We start from the raw sequence: 13,502 nt of genomic DNA, 5'->3' as shown, positions 1-13,502 counted from the left end.
CCCCTTATCCCTACAAGCAGGCCATGTCCATTATGGCTCTTAATTAATTCCCCAGAATTATAAGTCCCACCTTATTTCCTAATATCCCCTGTAACTGAATCAAGACTCATGTTCATTATAGCAGTGAATAAGATTGACCTCTGTAGAAATATATCCTATGTAGCCAATAAAATGTGTTAGATGATGAGCCATTTTATCCAATAAAATGCATTTGGAAACAAAAACCTTTATTTTCCAGAAATTATTTTAATAATATTGTTAGTTATTTTCCATATGAAAAGAATTTGATATAGTGATAATTTCAAAGATGTGCAGGGGACCTTTACCTGCCATTTTATAACTGAAAAGTCAGCACTAATGTTTCTGTTGCTGGTTGGACTGGTGCTTGTATATTGAATCTAGTTACTGGTATCAAGATCTGGTTACTGCCTGGACACACCTATCCTTGTTGTGTAAACCTACCTGTTTGGTTGAATAAATGGCCTATACCTTGGCAGGGCAAAATTGGGTAGGCATGGCTAAGGTTCCAGGCTTTTGAAGACAGGATAATCATGGGAAGGAGACAGACAGGAAGAGGGAAGGAAGGAGGACTCAACAAACGATGGGTACTTAGTATGGAGAAAAACTAAAAATGTGGGCTGGGAAGAAGGACTCCAATAATGGTGTGAAAAAGCCCAGATGGAAAATACAAACAAGTATCTTGGGATTATGAATGATTAAGGTAGATAGCATTGGATGGTGGATGGTGAGGTTATTGAGACAGGTAGAAATACCTGCCGGCCCAAGGTAATAAGGCAATTATAAAATCTAACAGGTGCCTATGTCTTATTATTTGTGATAGCGGGTTAGATAATACCACCACAATAATCTTAGGACTAACAATAAATAATATATAGTTCAGTGTTTATTTTCATTTACTACAACACATTTCCTTTGTGTTGCCAACATCATTACTCCTTAGGAAGTCTCAATATCTGTCCCAAGGAGTTTCAGCATCGATCTCCGTCATTTTCCAAGTATCTTAAATAAATTACAACCTTAAAAACAGCCTGGCTGAAATGCCTCTCTATCTATGGGCCACTGTCAGAATCCTAGTTAGCAAAAAGTCCAGACATAAGCACATATATCAACGTGTGTGTGTGTGTGTGTGTTTGTGTGTGTGTGTGTGAGAGAGAGAGAAAGAGAGAGAGAGAAACATCCCAGGGAGTCTAGCAAGATTCCAGTAACAATTGCCCCAAGATATAATGGTCATTCAGCTGTCTCAGGAGCAGATACCAATTCAAAAAGCAAGATTTCCCACCAAGTCGAGTTCCAGTTTCTACCTCCAGGAAATGTAAGCTCACCCCGTAATAAGGATGGTGATGTTGACACAGGCAAGGCCCCTTTTCTGAGCAGACCCACAGAGCAGAAGGTTAAGAGAGAGCCAGAACCAGGGAGCCGGCTGTTGGCCAGGAAGGAAGGAAGAAGCCAAAAGAGCTCACACTAGGAACTGGGGAGAAGAAATCGGCCCACAGAAACAGCTCCGTTCCTAACTGGGTACCAGAAAACTAAACCAAATAAGGCTGAGGGCTCCAAGAAGAACAGCGGGCAGTCTCCTCAAGCGCAGCAGATTCCAGCAGCTCTTCAGAAACAAAATATACTGGGCTTCGGGCAAGAAGAGAAAGACTTTTTTTTTTTTTTCCTTCCGAAGAAAGAACACCAAGCAGACCTCGGTCCCAAGGGAAACAAACCACAGAAACATTTCAGAGTGATTATCTCTCGGAACAGCCATCAATCTGAAAGAAGTGAATCATGGGAGTGACACAGCTCAAGAGAATGGAAAGAATGGGCAGCACTCACCAGCTGCCAGCCAGAGGCTGAGGCTCAGGTTTCATAGTGTTGAGTAAGGTGACTGCTAAAGGGATCACAGTCGGCATGAGGAGGGGGTGCCAGCTATCATCTGCCAGTCAAGATAATACTCCTGGAAGGGATTTCAGTAAGAGCCTTGTTCTGCCTGGGACTCTCGACTCTAGAGGTAGGGAGAGATAAAACCATCACACCTGCAGTTTGCCTCTAGACCAGAAGTTCTCAATCTGTGGGTCACGACCCCCTCCAGGGCCCGCCTGTCAGGTATATGTGACAATTCATAACAGCAGCAAAATTACAGCCGTGAAGTAGCAACGAGATCATTTTATGGTTGGGGTCACGATAACATGAGGAGCTGTGGTGAAGGGTGGCAGCATCAGAAAGGCTGAGAGCCACTGATCTAGAGGGAAGATGACTCTGTTTGGTTCAGGTAACTAACCACTGTTTTTTGTTGGTTTTTTTTTTTCAATCTTTCTTTTTTCTTTTTTTAATTATACTTTATTCACTTTGTATCCCCCCATAAGCCCCTCGCTCCTCCCCTCCCAATCCCACCTTCCCTCCCACCCTTTTCTTCATGAATGCCCCTCCCCAAGTCCACTGATAGGGGAGGTCTTCCTCTCCTTCCTTCTGATCTTAGTCTATCAAATCTCATCAGGAGTGGCTGCACTGTCATCTTCTGTGGCCTGGTAAGGCTGCTCTCCCCTCGGGGGGTGGGGGGGTGATCAAAGTACAGGCCAATCAGATTATGTCATTTAAATGGAGTACCCATAAAGGCAAAGGCATTACATGAAGTGAGTGTAAAACCTCACCCTGCATCAGCACTGTCTGGAGGATGAGACCCTAAGTCTCTACCTGATGCCCAACAGGAAACATATTTTGAGACCTTCTGCAAGACTCATGGTGGCTGCTCCACGTGCAGCAGGAGAACCCCTCAAACAGCGGCTGCAGGCATCATGGCGCAGAGACCAGGGTCCTGTTCTTTCACAGCAGCAAAGGCGGCCGGAAGAGTTAGCACCGCACGGGCAGCTTCAGAGAGATGCCTGATCTAGGGGCGCTGACTCTTCTGCAGCAAGAATTGAGCAGCCCTTCTGAGTGAGAAGAGCAAGCGCAAAACTCTGAAGGAGTGAATGAAGCAGGTGTGTCCACATGGTGGTGCCAGGGCCAGCGGGTAGGACCCTCTCATGGGGGGGGGCAGAGATCAGTGTGTTAGAGAGAGCAGCAGGCATTAAGAACATACTGAACCCAAGATCCCAGCAGCTACTTGGTGCAATTTGTCTCAGTTCCCAGAAAAATTTGTATGTGGAGTAGTGCTGGGAATTTGTGCTGGAAAATCATGACCAATTGGCAGAGCCACACTCATCTCTTCACTGCTGCAGTCCAGTGTCTGGCAGATGCTTTTGGAATGAGTGAACGAGCCACATCCATCTCTTAGCAGCAAAGCTCAGGGGGGAAAGGAAACCATTGGCTTGTGACCTAGGAGAACTTACTGAATCAAACCCATAAGGCCTCTGAGACCGGAGGAAGTCTCGCCAGCTCTTCAGACCTTTGTTTTGGGGCCTTCAGATGTAGAGTGGATATTAGACCACCAGATCCCAGTGGTGGCTGCCTATTAGAATAACTTGAGGAGTTTTGAAAATGTCACATGAAAGCAGAAGAGAAATTCAGAAGATGGAAGAGGCTGTGAAACGGTGACAGCATCTCTTCCAGACATGAATGGGAAGTGGAGAGAAAGGCTCTTCAGGCACGAAGAGCCTTAGCAAGGTCCTCTCCCAAAAGGATCTCGTCTGGACCGTGATTCAGAACCAGTTAACCAGCTCGGTTATAAATGTACATTTTTCACTAGCCTATATTAACTACACATAGTGACAGGTTTCCTTTTGATGTTCCCATACACACCTACAATGTATTTTGATCATATTCACCTGCTTGTTGCCCTCTCTTGTCCACCTACTACTCCCATTGGATACCTTTCTCTTTGTAAGAAATCCCCTTCTTCTTCTACTTTCACACAGAGCAACATGAGCCAGGGGTTATTTATGGGAGCATAGGCACCCTCCCAGTAGTTGCACCACTGAAGAAAATGTCGCTCCCAGAAATCATTAACTCTTTACAGAGTCCCAGGGAGGGATAGGCTTCACCTCATTCCCCAACAGGATGTTGGGGAAACCAGTCTTATTCAAATCTTCTGCCAGTGATAACCTTGGCGGGGAGTTCTTAACAATCCGTTTTTCTTTGTTGTGGAGTTCAGTTGTTTGACAATGTGATGTTTGTATACTGCAGTCCCATTACTCTCTCCCTCCAACCTTCTCTCACCTCCCTCCTCCCCTGTCAGCCTTTCCCCTGACCAATAAATCCCTTTAACCCCAAATTTAAAAGAAATTTTTGAGCCTGTCTCTGGACAAGTGCAGCTAACTTATTTAGAAGTATGATTATCTTCTAGTGTACCAGCAGTAGTGTGTGTGAGTGCATACAGGTACACACACACATGCACACACACACGTACACACACAAGCAGAGCTCTTGTCTGTTGGAGATACGTACAAAGTATCAGACTCAAAATGATACCATGCGTGGGAGAGGTTTGTTTTGGAATACTCTTAGCCACCAAAAACACAAAAACAAAGCAAAACAAAAAATCAACCAACCAGCCAACGAACCAAACAAACAAAAACAACAATGTGGTGGAAAGAGAGCTAACACGCTTGAGGAATGGCGATGGCTGAGCTTGAACAGTGACCATGTGGCAGAGCAGTGGGGACTAGAGGCTGAAACACCAAGGTTAATGTGTGCAGGAAGCTGTGCCGTGAAATCTCATCAACCGGGTCACCTAAACAAGACTGCACAGAGATACCAGCTAACATCCCAGTGTGGATGGGGAAATTCTCACAAGGTCTCACTCCTGATAAAGAGCTACAGACCATTAATGGCTGCCAAGAGATAAGAACCAGTCTTCTCCAGGCATAACCCCCCCCAATGGGTTGGTTAACCAATCCCAAATGGTCAGCCCTAAACACATATGTATACTAACAATGTGTGTGCGTGAGTGTGCACCACAATAATAATTATAATTAAAGAAGGGGCCAAGGAAGGGAGAGACTTGAGACAAGCCAGAGGGGCAGAGCAGAAATGCTGTAAATTCAGCGCTCACGTATGAACCTCTCAAAAAGAGTAAAATAAATGTTAAGAAATTAAGAAGTACTTAATTCATTTTACTTGCTTCAAATAAAGCCATAAGAAAACTGGGAATCCTAGAACAATTCTCGAAATGATCAGAAATGTTCTTCTCTTAGTGTGCTCCAATCGTGATGCTGTATAAAGCCCAGAGAAGAAACAATGTGTGTGGGGAAAGATTTACGAAATAAGCCAGTTTGTGGAAGAAGCCTGTAAGCCATTCATTCCCCACCCAGGCTTCTGTAGCAAAGGGAGCCTGTGTGGGAGGTGGGGGAGCCCAGAAAATAAAACGTGAGAGCAGGGGACATCACCCCCTGGCTGTGGCCGCTTGCTTTTGGGAGCTCTTTCTACAGCTCAGGAGCCTGCCTCCATTCTTGGGAGTCCTGTTCCTTTCTTAGTAAACCATCTGTTTCTATTCCTAATTGTGCCTCTGGTGCAGCCTTGGAACACAAAAGCCTGAGGTCTAACGCCCTCTGAACTTAAATCATCGACCCTGAATTCCTAAGCTGCTTTGCCCAGCACCGTGGGCTTCTGAGCTCTTTCTTGGATCTCCATGCCTCACTTAGAAGACTTTCTCTGGCTCCCCTCCTCCGGGCAGCTGCCAGGATTTTCTTCTTGCCTGTACTGTTGTTTGTGCCCAGTCTCTAACTGAATCGTCCTGGAGCTTCCCGATGAATCTGTGTTTAAATGATTTTATCCCGGAAGACCCCAAAAGGGAATCTTCCCTGGGCACAGCCATGGTGTTCCCTGGCTTGTTTCTCTCTACATTTACGTAGCTTTGAAGAGATCTGGAGGTATTGTCACTTGAGCAATGAACAGTGTCCTGGATGAGGGAGGGACAATGACACCCACGTGTAGAGTGTAGATGCTGCAGGGGATTCCAGTGCTGCAGGCAGGACTGTGATCTGCTGGGTTATTGGGGGGTATCATTATTCTACAAGAGAATTAATCAATGGGGAATATGACGTCCACATCCTTTCCCTGGACGTTTGCAGGGATCACAGGAGAAAGGAGCAGTGTTTTTGAACCCTCAGAACCCTGGGGAGTCTTTCTTCTTACAAATACTTACTTAGTGTGCTTTTTTTGATACAATTTCAGTTCTATATATACTTGTAAGCACTGCTGTAGAGAGATTGCCTAGGACCATTATTTAGTTTTGCCCAGTGATTAACATCTCACCAAACTATTGCAGAGTCCTTACTGGGATCTGATAGTGATGCAGCCAAGGCGTAGAACAGGAGGCCTGGAGAGCTGGTTCAGTGGCTGAATCTTTGCTGCTCCCAGGGGACCTGAGTTCAGTCTGCAGCACCCACATCGGGTACCCCACAGCCACCTGTAATTGTAGCTCCAGGGGATCTGAGGTCCTCTCCCGGCCTCCACTGGTACTGCCCCCACATAAAAAAAAATGTTTAAATAATAATAATAATAAAATGAATTTGAGCCAAAGAGGAGGCAGAACGGTTTCATTATCACATGAAAACCTCTTGTTGCCCTTTCCCGGCCACGCCTACTTCCCTTCCCCTGCTACCTGATAAGCTCCAGCAACCACTAACCTAACGTGTTCCTTCCCCCTGTAATTTAGTCTTTTATAGTAATGTTTAGATAACTGTAACTGTGGAGCACATAACCTTTTACATTGTTTTCTTCAGTCCACAAAGTCCTCTGTGTGTTCTTTCAGATTATTGTAAATGCCGAAAACTTGACACTTTTTAATTATCACATAATATTCCACAAAATGGATTCAGTGGTTTGCTTAGCCCTTAAACTGTAGAAGGGCATATGCTTGTGTTAGGCATCACTCTCTTCCTCTAGATTCTTAGCATGAGAGGGTAGATGAGTGATCAGAGGTAAACTTTAGTTTTAAAACTTTCCCTTCCCATGCTGCTCTAACGTGTTCTAAATCACAAATGCTGAACTTTCAGTTCGTGCGGTTCAGTGCCTTCTTAAACTTCCCTTCAGATTTCTTCTCCAGCTCCTGCGTCATTTTGAACTGTACTGCTGAGTGTCCAACTTGTCAAGAGTCTGTCCCACTGTCCTCCTGTTAGCGCCTCCTGAGTTTATTCTCCTTTCTATGCGCATTCCATGGCACTTGATTCTTTCAAATATGTTCAGGTTTGTTTCCTGGCCAGATAACGGCTTCCCCTTTGGGTATGCTCCATTGCCACTTGAAAAGAACTGGTAATGAAAAGAACTGGCTGGGTCTAGATGCCCTACTGGATGCTGTCAGGTCAGACGCCGGGTCTCTTACCAGCCCCTGTTTATTCTTCCTCTAGCCAGCGAGTCTGTTATTGAGGAAGGAGCTTGGAGACACTGATGTGAAATTCTCTGTCTTCCTCCTGTTAGATGTGCTTGCTGGTTCTTAAGCTTTGCTGTTTTGAACATGCATGTGATGAACTGCCGTGGTAGACCCACCCTTTCAATTTACTTTGCTTTGCTTCAAATCGCTTTGGGTGGTATCAATAGAGCTACATTTTCCTTCGTCTCTCTCCTCCTCTCTTCCCTATCCTCTTCCCTTTTTTCTTCTCCCTCCCCCTCCTCCTCCTCTTCTTTCTATCTGCTGTTGCATCATCATCATTCATCACCACCGCCACCACTACCACCATCATCATCTCTCTCTTTTTTTTTTCTCTGTCTGTCTCTCTCTACTATCTAAATCAGGCTAGCTTCAAACTCAAAACCCTCTCAATTTAGCCTCCTAAGTGCTGAGGTTACAGGCATGAACCACACCTGGCTTCTTCCACATCCTTTGTAATCTGTCTCTATCTAAGGTGACTTTGTTTCATTTTTGTGAGTGGTGTGTGTGTGTGTGTGTGCTTATGTGTGTGTGTGTGCATGTAGGTAGGCAAGTGTGTGTGGGTCACTGTTGACCTCAAAAGTCTTCCCTAATTTATCTTCTCCCTAGTTTTTTTCACGGAGGGTCTCTCAACTTTGGGATTTCTCAGATTCAGGCAGACTGGCTGGTGATTCGTTCCCAGGATCCACCTGTCCCTGCCTTTCCAGAACTGAGGTTAGAGACTCAGGCTGCTGCACTCAGCTTCTCCCATGATTGCTCAGGAACTGGACTTGGGCCTCACGCTTACACATTACTGACATCGCCTTAGCCCTAAGATGACTTTCTTACAGACAGCATATAGCTGGATCATGTCTCATTTAAGTCCACCCCACGGATCTCTGCCTTTAAATTACTGTATGTAGCCCATTGGCATTCAGTAGTCGTTGACACATTAAGAGTAGGTGAGCACTTTTATTTTATCATTCTTTCTATTTTTCCTTTCATCCTGTGAGCTACTTTAGCATTTTTAGGATCCCATTTTGGTGTGATTTCTGTTTAATGTTTTGGAATGTGTCTCTGCCATGGGTTTTCCTAGTAGTCGCACTAAATGACATTGCACACATATTAACCTGTATAAAATAGTCAGCATGATGTTCTCATGTTGCCAGTTGGAATGACACATAGGACCTTTCCTTCCTTTGAGCCCTTTACTCTCCTAATCTATAACTAAGTCATTTCCTTGACGTATATTTATATTCACATCAGCAAAAACAAATGCATTTTTTGGTTCAATTATTGAACATAGTTTTAAAAACTCAAGAAAAATGTCCTTTTTACCCTTGTCCCAGGTTCCTTTTCATTCTTGGGATTTTCTGTCCATGGTCTCCTTAGCCATTCTGTCTGGGCACCCCTCGTGGGGAAGATTTTTCTTAGCTTTTCTCCATCTGAGGATTTCTTATTCCTTCTCATTCCTGAAGCAGATTTCTGTTGGACGTGAGAATTCTGCATAGATGATTCTGGACAACTGTAAAGCTTAATTTATCTTATTTTGTGTACATGAGGGTTGGCCTGCATATCCCTGTGCATCATGGGAGTGCCTGGTGCCCCAGAGACCAAAAGATGCCCTGGTATTGGAGTTATGAAAGGTTGTGAGGCCCCTGGCACAGAGGAACCCACCCTGGGTCTTCCAGAAGGGTAGCAAATGTTCTAAGGGCTGAACCACTTCTCCAGTATCTGTTTAGTTTTGACTTCTGCATTTAAAGCGTGAGATATTTTTTTTCTGGTCCCAGTGGTCTCTTATGAGAAGCCACTGTCATTAGAATTATCTTCTGTATACAAGCTGCTGTTCCATTTTTCTGCTGTAAAGAACTTTTCATTTTTAGAGGTTTAATAATAACAGGTCCATTGGATCTTTCCTGAGTAGGCGTTTGTGTGGTCCACCTAGGCTCTTAGCTCCATAGTTTCATGTCTACTGTCAAATTTGGAGCATTTTTAGCCATCATTCTTTCTACTGCATCTTCAACCTTTCTTTTGATTTGTTAGGCCTTTGAGGCCTAGGGTTCTGGCAGTGGTTTGGGGGTTGTTTCTCTGTTGTTAATTTTGCATGGTTTCTACTGCTCCACCTTCAATTTCACTGGTTCTTTCTTCATTTCCTTCCACTCTGCCACGAAGCCTAGTCACTAATTTTTAAATTTTTGATTATTTGCGTCAATTATAAGTTTTCCTGTTTTGTTTTGTTTTTTAAGTTGTGTCTTCTATTTCTTTGTTGAAAGTTCTATATTCCCTTGTTAGTTTTCTTTTGTTTCATGTTTTGTTTGTTTCTAACATGCCTGTAATTACTCCTGGGACATTTTTAAAAGACAACTACTTCCTTTTCTTCTCTCAGTGCTGGAGATCAAAGCTAAGGCCTTGTGACTGCTGGCCAAGGGCTGTGCCGCCAAGCTACACACTGGGCCCCTTTACCTGGCTGCATTAGAACCTGTAGGTGTGTCCAGCATCTTGGCCATTTTCATGTTGTTACCTACTGACTGTTTTTCTTCGTTCAGTTTATGACATCCCTCATCTGAATATGAAAAGTGACCTCCTTCTAAATGTGGGTTTAGGGTGTGCTACCCATCTGTGTCAGCTGAGTTTCTCTGACAGCCTGGGGGCTATGGGCACTGCCTCATTCCTGACTGGGGCTCCCCAGTGTTATTTATTTCTCTCTGTTCTTGACTGTGGGTACAATTTGATTAGCTGCTTTGTGCTCCTGCCACTTTGATTTTCCTTGTATGATGGCCTGTAACCTAGAATAAAACTTCTTCTCTCCTAAGTTGTCAAAGTGTTTTTATTGCATCAATAGAAATGAAGCTACAACACCCAGCTAGCATTCTTTTTGTTTGTTTGTTTGTTTGTTTGTTTTATGCCCAAAATGAGGAGAATGGGCTTGTCAGTCTTAGCAAGTATATATTGGGGTTACAGTCCCCACAAGCCCTGCAAGGGTGTCCCCCTGCTGAGAGCTGGGTCCCACATTGCTTCTCTCTGTGTGATCCTTTTTGATTCTGCAGCCTGGTGGCATTGCCACCCCAGGGCAGAAGAGATAGGCCCACTTTTCCTTAGGTCTCTGCTCAGAGCACCCCGGCAGGGCAGGGGAGGGGAGATGGGGTGGGAAGCCAGGCTCTCCATCTGGTTGGCATGGATGGGACTGGATGACAGATTTCTCTGTGGTATTTGTTGCTCTCTGAAGCTCTTCCGTGTGTAAGGCCAGCTCTTCTCAGTCCTCTGGCCAGTGCTGGAGAGTATGCTCTTGCTAGGCATCCCTTGTCTCTGCTTATCAACATCTTCTAACTACAGGCCCTGGAACTACAGTCTGCCAGACATGACAGACACAGAAAGAGCTCATTCCCATGTTCTTCTGTATTCCCATGTTCTTCTGCAGTCCACAGCCTATTCCCGTGTTCTTCTGTTTGTTCTGTACGTAGCATCTAAGGTGTTTGTCTTAGTCACTCTTCTATTGCTGTGAAGAGACACTGTGACCAAAGCAACTCTTATAAAAGAAAACATCTAGTTGATACTTGCTTACTTACAGTTTTAGAATGTTAGTTCATGATCATCATGGCAAAAACAGGCAGGCTTGGTGCTGGGGCAGAAGCTCAGAGCTGTTTGTCCTGATCTGTAGGCAGCTGGGCGGGGGGGAGAGGGGAGCGAGACAGAGAGACAGAGAGAGAGACTGACATAAGCTTTTGAAACCTCAAAGCCCACTCCCATGACACACCTCCTCCAATGAGGCCACACCCTTTCCAAAAAGGCTACACCTCCTAATCCTTCCCAAACAGTTCTACCAACTGGGGACCAAGCATATATATGAGCCTATGGGAGCCATTCTCATTCAAATCATCACAATGCTCAACTGGACATGTGGGAGAAATGAAAAGTGATGCTTTCCCAGAAATATATAATATTTTAAAACATCGTGTTAATTATTTTGATGTGTATACGCATTTTGCTTGCATGTATTTCTGTGTGACACATACAAGCCTGATGGCAGTGGAGGCCAGAAGACAGCATCAGATCCTCTGGAAGTGGAATTATAGACAGTTGTAACTGAACTTGAATCCTGTGGAAGCGCAACGAGTGCTCTTAACTGAGAGCCACCTCTTCAGGCCACAATATTTTGTATAATATTTCATACAAGTAAAATAATACAGATGAATATATGTAATATGTACATATTGATGTTAAGAATAGCTCATGAATGCTTGATCTACTACATTTATTGTTATTACATTGATGCTAATGTGCTGAAACTGAACCAGAGCCTTGTACATTCTAGACAAGCACTGTACTGCTGAGCTACAGCCCGGATCTGGTAAAATGTTCGATATCTGGTAATGAACTGTTGATGGTTTTTCTATCAGTAGGCACTAAGTTAAAGTTAGATGAAGTAACAAGATCTAGTGTGCCATTATGCACTTGTATGACCATAGTGAAACAGTTATTTCCATGTCTTCAAAACATTAGAAGAAAGTGTGAATATTTCCAGCATAAAGAAAGGCTAAAGATACTAGGAATGGTGGCTCAGGACTTTAATCCCAGGGGAGGTAGAGGAAAGGTGGACCTCTGTGAATCTGAGGTCAGTCTGAGCTACATAGTCACACAGTAAGATCCTGTCTCAGAGAGAGAGAGAGAGAGAGAGAGAGAGAGAGAGCGAGCAAGAGTGGTTGAGGAGATAGACATCTGTACAATGTGTACCTTTATAAAATTTCTAAATGTTGTGTTTTAAATATTAATTGAAAAGAACTAAAATTAGGGCCATCAAATTGGCCCAGTGGGTAAAGACATCTGCTGCCAAGCCTGAAGACCCGGGTTCAGTCTCCAGGACCAGCTCTTTAAGTTATCTTCTGACCACCAAATTGTCCTCTGACCACCACACTCATGCCATGGTATGTGTACACACCACATGAAATAAAATACATACATAAATGTAAAAAATTAGGTATTGATTTAACTGAAAATAAAAGGCAAGAGCATGTTGGCTTGCCTTCTCTGGCAAGAACTTCGATAAGCTGAGTTTGGCTGTACTTACAAGGACTCAGCAGTGTCCTTTGTTCTGGGATCTGTGGGTAGCTGAATCTTGACCCTGTGATGTAGTTACCACAGTTGGCCATTGTTGTTATTTGAAAACCACCTTTCCTCCGTTGTGACATTTCCTGCCTAAGTGCCACATGTCACCACCAGGAGAGACACAGCCTTGCAGCAGCAAGCCTGGGAAGCTGATGACTCAGGAAACTAAAATAAACACACTTCCAAGCTGAGCATCCCACAGGCACATGGGCTGGCCCCATGCCCCCTCCCATTCCCCCACCCCTCTCTCCTGTGCCTGCCTTTTGTTCCTCTCCGGAAGCATTCTCACTCTCTGTGCAGCACGATCTAGTCACCACCTAATTTTCTGCTATTTTAGCAAAAGTCAGTTGTCTGGAGGAAGCCTCCCACAGCCGTCTAGTTCAAAGAGAACTGCAGCAGGTACACACAGAGCAGAGCTTACGTACAGAGCTGGGCGCTTCGACCAGACAACAGGATCTGATGAGCCATTAACACAGTACCTGGGATGTCGGCAGTCAGCTCAGGTCTTGACGCTCCCCGGGGAACGTTTGGAAGATGTGAATCTTCCCTCTTATTTTCTCCACAGGCCCCCTTTCCTCTGGCAGCCTTCCAACAGACTTCTGGGAACTGAGAGGGTGAATCCCAGCCTTCATGCTATTACTGAACAGATGAGAGTCCCTGAGATCCAAGGGACACCACACAGAGTCCTTCTATGTCCCGTAAACGTTGCCAGCCTGATTGATCCCTTCTGAGGCTCTCAAACTGCCCCAGCATGCGGTCTGGCTGCACAGAAGGAAGCAGCAGGGACTGAAGGTTCCATCCGCAACAAACAACCTGAGTTAATGCTGGTCAGAAATGAAAACATCTCTAACATAGAACAAAGGGCTGCAGCTGCGATGGCGGACCTGCTGAGCACCAACAGCTGAATGTTGCCTGTGGCTTTAAACCCTATTTCTTCTGCAGTTTGGAGGCAATGGCCTCTGCAGGGAATCCAGTTCTTAGGTCTGGGTGAGCAGTGCTTTGGTCTTTGGGCCTCAGTGTTTTTATGGGCTTAAAAACTGGTGTTTGTAATCTTGTTGTGCAAGTTGCTATTTATTCAATGAAATAAACTTCTTTAGAATAATGTTCTTGG

The sequence above is a fragment of the Meriones unguiculatus genome, chromosome 3 (assembly GCF_030254825.1).
Source record: "Meriones unguiculatus strain TT.TT164.6M chromosome 3, Bangor_MerUng_6.1, whole genome shotgun sequence".
In the NCBI taxonomy this organism is placed as follows: domain Eukaryota; kingdom Metazoa; phylum Chordata; class Mammalia; order Rodentia; family Muridae; genus Meriones; species Meriones unguiculatus.
Note: the sequence above shows the minus strand (reverse complement) of the source record.